The sequence below is a fragment of the Alligator sinensis genome, unplaced genomic scaffold (genome assembly GCF_000455745.1).
Source record: "Alligator sinensis unplaced genomic scaffold, ASM45574v1 scaffold171_1, whole genome shotgun sequence".
Taxonomy (NCBI): domain Eukaryota; kingdom Metazoa; phylum Chordata; order Crocodylia; family Alligatoridae; genus Alligator; species Alligator sinensis.
In genome coordinates, this window is record NW_005842552.1 from 281,388 (window position 1) to 287,060 (window position 5,673).

Below are 5,673 nucleotides of genomic sequence, written 5' to 3' on the forward strand. Positions count from 1 at the left end.
CCATTTAAACTGTACATCTACGCTATGCTGCAGTCACAGCAGCATAGACAGACACTAAATCTAACCTTGACACCCCTAGGATCCTCAGCCCCCTGCTCAGCTGCCGCCTAACTACACTGGCTACCAAGATGCTACCAGCTGGTGTATCCACAACTGGCTAAGTACTGATGCTACTGAGCCAAAACTCGGTGGGATTCGCAAACTCTGTATTTCCCCACCCCTGCAGGGCCTGATCTGGGAGGTGTTCTCAGAATATGGTTGCTCTGCACAAACCACCGCTAGGAAGATGGGCAAACAGGGATGTAACCCAGAAATCCTGTAGTCCCAGTGCTCTTCTGCGAGGCAGTAGGCCAAAGTCTGCACCCCACTCTGCTCAATAAGGAGGGACTTAAACCCAGATTTCCCTTCATAGGCAATGTGCTGGGGGGTGGGTCACGTGCCCCCACCAAGATTTCTGCGCTGATGGTGGTACACAGGGCTGCAGCCTGGCTGGAGTCAGGGGGCATCAGCAGTGGGGGCAGCAGTGCAGAGTTGTGCCTCCTCACTGCCAACGCTTACACGTCATCTATGCCCATTGTCTACCAAGGGTACCAAGACCACTGGGCTAGCGGATATTCAGCGGTGAGATGCTGCTCCACTCTGCATAAATAATCATATAATAGAAATCATAGAGAAGTAGGGCCTCAAGATTAAATGTACATTGAGACAGACCAAAAAACCCCAACAGGCTGAGCCTCCAGACCAGTGGTTAGGGCATTGATGTGGGGGAGGCAGCTGGCAAGTTCTTGGCTCCAGTGAATATTTTACTATTGATGCAAGTGGAAAAGCTTCAAGAGGCTCACCCCAGAATGCCCAACAGCCTGGTGGTTAGAGCTTTCCCTTGGGATATGCAAGCCCCTGCTCCAAATCAGACTGTATGGAGATGAGTGCTCAGCTGAGTGCCCCTTACTACTGGGGGTAATGGGGCAAGAGTTTTCTCAGTGCATTTTGGAGGGGAAAGGGCTGACTTGGCTGAGGCACGTAACCCAAGGAGAGGGATCGTAGCTGAGCATCCTGAGTAGAGGGAGCTGGGAACCTGCCTCTCTTGCATTTCTGACTCTCAGCCCTCTGCTCAGCTTATGGGATCCATTAAATCCCTTAGGCAACTGGATCTTTCCTTTGTATAAAGAGCCTGTGCACATCAGGGATCCAACACCTAAGAGTTAGGCGTTGCAGTGCCAAGCTCTTAAGTCCCTTTGTGAATATTGGGCCTCTCGTCTTATTGTCCGTAGAGCATCTAGCATGGTGGACTCATGTCAGGAATGTCCAGTTCATGTCAGGACCCCCGCACACTGCAATGTCACAGATATAATAATTCATAGATTCATAGATTCATAGATGTTAGGGTCGGAAGGGACCTCAATAGATCATCGAGTCCGACCCCCTGCATAGGCAGGAAAGAGCGCTGGGTCTAGATGACCCCAGCTAGATGCTTATCCAACCTCCTCTTGAAGACCCCCAGGGTAGGGGAGAGCACCACCTCCCTTGGGGTGAGGTCCTCATAATGAGGAGGAGGAGGTTGACTAAGATGATTGCACCCAGTGTAAGGGACATCAGAATCAAGCCCCCATTGTTTTTCAGTGGGTTTGTTGTTTTTTTAGTATATTACTAGAAAATAGGCTCTGGGTTGACTTTCATTTGCTGGTTCTAGTCATGGGGGTTACTAAAAGCAAAAAAACCAAAACCCCCAAAAGAGCTCAGTTTTGTGTTATTTCATACAGGGAAAGGGGGAAAAGGGAAGACAAAAAACACTTCAGAACTGGTTCCTGGCTTTATCTAAAGATCCTTTAAGTGGGCCCAGTTCCTCAGTCCAGGTGTACTGTTGTGTGGCTCAGCTAAGGCAGTCGAGCTGTGCTGCTGCAATGCAGGGAAGGCCAAGACCCCAAACAGGCTCTCCAAGAAGGTACTTAAGTACATGCTTAATTTTAAGTGCATTAGCAGTTCTAGACTTCAGTCCATAGACTATTCAGTCTCTATGGTCATCATATTTTAAACACAGTATCTGATGAAGGAGACTGTAGCCTGTGAAAGCTTATGCATTTCTGAACGAGTTGGTCTTGAAGGTGCCTTTAGAAAACTCTTGAAACTTCAGGCAGCAGGCATTTGATCTCCTTGCATCTCAGTCAACCCCTCTAGAAAATGCAAAAAACAAACAGTCAGACAATAGGATCTCTTTGCTATGGATATATGGCTAAAAGGATCTCTCTCTGGTTGTAGACAGACAAATTCAATGGAGTTAAAAATGGGGCTTCCAGTAATTAGAAGCAAGCCCAGGGTGTTTTAGCAGCTGTTCATTCAGTGCTAGGGCGCTACAGTTTAGTTTCCATTTAGAACGAGAGGGCAGACACATGAAACAGTTTCCCTGGATACAGCTCTTTCCCAACTGACCACCTTCTGATTTTGTGCACCTTGCCTTCTCCTAAGCCCTTTTGGTGACTCAGAAACTGCCGTGCCTCCCACTGACTTCAACAGAGCCAGGATTTCACTCTATAGATTTTTAGGGTAACTTCTGCAGCACCCACTTTTGGTTTGTCCCTATTAAACTCTATAGGACATTTCCATAAGAGGAAATAAGAGCTTATGCACCCCTCCTCATCTTACTAAGCTTCCAATGAGGATGCCAACTACCTGTTTCTAAGTAGATTTGTTTCACAGGGTATGGGTATCACAACCCCCCCCCACCAACCTTAGTCTCTTGTACATTGTTTTCCTGTGACCTGAAACAGGCCCCTTACTCTCACCTGGCCTGCTACCCCCCGGCTGCCCCCACCTCTACCCAGCTTCTTACCCTTTGGGAATTCCACCAATAAATCATTAACCTAGTCACAAGTCATATGAAAGGCTATTCAAGGTTTAAACCTTGTAAACTGTGTTAATAAGCGTTCCTGTGCTGCGTTGCATGGGCACGCTGCACAGAGAACACTCAATACCAGACACAGACATGCTGATTAAGCAAGCCCCCAGGCCCAGAAAAAAAAAGTCAGGAGTCTTGTTTCTTTTGTGGCCTCAGGGCTGAACCGATGGTGTCAAATGCTTAGAGATACAGAGTCTCTCCATGATGTTTCGCTACCCATTACCCTCTGCAATACAATTGTTGTTTTACTTTTATTTCAGTGTGTACTCCCTGCCCCAGAACCAGAACACAGGCCTGCCAGCTCCCCTATGGACCAGTCCTAACAGATGCAAGAGCTTAGTCCTGGATGAATGCAAGGGGGATGAAGACCTGTAGCGTTTTAGAGAGTATTCTCAAGCTATGTCTCAGGGAGGGCTAGTAGGCTCAGATCTAGCCCTTTGACTGGGGCAGGTTGTTTCCCACTGAACTTCTCTGTAAAAAGTCCTGTGATGACAGATAATTATCAGGCACTGGCAATAGCTCTGGTCTTGGCTCTGAGACTGCTGAGCTGATGTATTCAGAACCAGACACATTTCCATGAGAGGTGAAGTGATGATGTCTGTCACTGGGGCCCATCTAGGGAGACTCTGATTTATTATTGAATGTGCGTTATTTAAGCATAGGCATAGTAAGCTCTGGAGACTGGGGGGCGGGTGTCTTACCTCAGTTACTTGCCCCAGATCTCTGCACATGGGAGGCAGATGCTACTACTACAGCTCCTGCTGCAGGAGCCCTGTGACATGGGGTCGGTCCCTGGAAACTGCCCCTCATGCCCTATTCGCCTCCCCCCCACCCCATCACAGATAAGCTATTGGGCCCAGGGCTGCACCTACTGTGCGGCAGACACTCCAGGAGGGGGGCACTCCACTTGCCCACTCACCCGCCGGGGGCTGGTGCCCCTCTTGCCCAGCCTTAGTTAAGCTACGGTCTTTAAGAGTGTTTTAGGTTGTCAGCCTTGACACAGAGGCACTCTAGGAAGGTGACACAAAACACAGCACTGCAGAGAATGTACCTTGAAGAAAATGAATTGCTGAAAATCTCATTTCCACGATGCACATATTGCACTACATGCTACACAGTGAAGCACACAAGCCACTTTTGCTTGTTTGGGATGAGCTAAAACATTTCACTTGGCTTCTTGACAAGCAGCCTGGGAAATTCTCACCCTCGGATACCACTGGAATCTCTTGTCTTGTTTGGTGGCATCTCCAGATGCCATCGCTGCAAATGTGCCCCAGTCACAATAAAGCTCACTGTCCAACATGCTACAGTAACCTACAGAACTAGAGGTTTCGCGTCACATGAAGCTTTGCTGAAGCCAGCCACACTTCTTGACAAATACAGCACTATTCATTGCAAGTAGAGGGGGAAGAATCGTGCCCTGAGTTTGGATACATTATATACACAGCAGATCTATGGTACTGCAGTGATTTAATCTCCACTGTTGAAGTCAGTGGAGCTGTGCCAATTTACACCAACTACAGACCTAGCTGTTCACATCCATACCTTGCTGGGCTATTCAATGCCTTTTTTTAACTGTACCACTTATAAATTTCAATTGCAAAACAAACAAGTGGACAATGTATCAATTAAAGGGAAAAGAAAAAAAAAATCAACCTTGAAAGGTCAAGGGTCTAACCTATCCTAGTTCTCCTGATCATATTCAGGTTCTTTGAACCAGCTATTTGCATATGGTAAAATCTAATTTTAGTTATTAATCCCATTGAACCATTTTTTAAATGGAATATGTGACCTCAGGGTGCTATTAAATTCTAATTAAAAATCAGTCAAAAGCCCCTCTTCCCAGTGTTTGTGCCTGCAGCATTCTTTCCATGGTGGCATCAAAAAGCTTAGCTCATTACTTCTTAATTAATTTTGCCTCGCAAAGCTGCAAGTTCTCAGTGGACCTGTTGGAGTTTCAAAAGCTTGTCTGTACATTTTTATCTTGTGAACAACAGCCTGATCCAAAGCCCAGTCAATGGAGAGACAGCTGGGTCTGCAATTCTTACCCACGTACAGTTGACACCTGTTAGCAGCAACATATCGGTGCTATGCTGCTCCTAAACGTCTGTTGCTGTTACAAGAAGCGTCATTTAAATACACAATATGGAAAATGTCTCTGGGTGCGCATTGTTGGGAAGTGCATTGCTGCAAATGGATGTCAACCATGTGACAGCTGCAACGAGTCATCTTTTTTGAGGATAACAGAATCTACCATACTGGGGTCTTCTGCTGGGAGGGCTCTCATGTAGGTTTTTCCCAATGTAAGTATTACAATCCTAACCCACATGCTTATGCCCAATTTGCATTTATAATACAGACGGAAGACAGCTTTTTTGCCTTTTCTCCTACTCCCAGGAAATGTCGCCATTGGGTTAAAAGAGATTTTCCAAGACTGCTAGGCGTGAGAATCAGCGGAGCTGTGGTGGTCATTAGTTTTCAGGACAGGAGTCCAGAATTCATGGTCTCCCCCAACACATGATTCATTTCCTCTTTTGGCTTGCATGCGTGTGTGCATGCGTGCGTGAGGCTGGTGAGCCGGAGGTGTGAGTAGGCCACTGAAACAAAGAGAGGAAGAGACAGGACAGAGACGGGATGGGGAAGGCTGCTGACTCAACCCCAGCAGAGCATTTTTAAAATACAAGCACCCCAAAACATGGAGCGAAACAGAGTGCGAGGTGGGGGGCATCATGGCTGGGACATACAGCTTCTCTTTCATTGTTATGCAAGAAGAGCCTGAC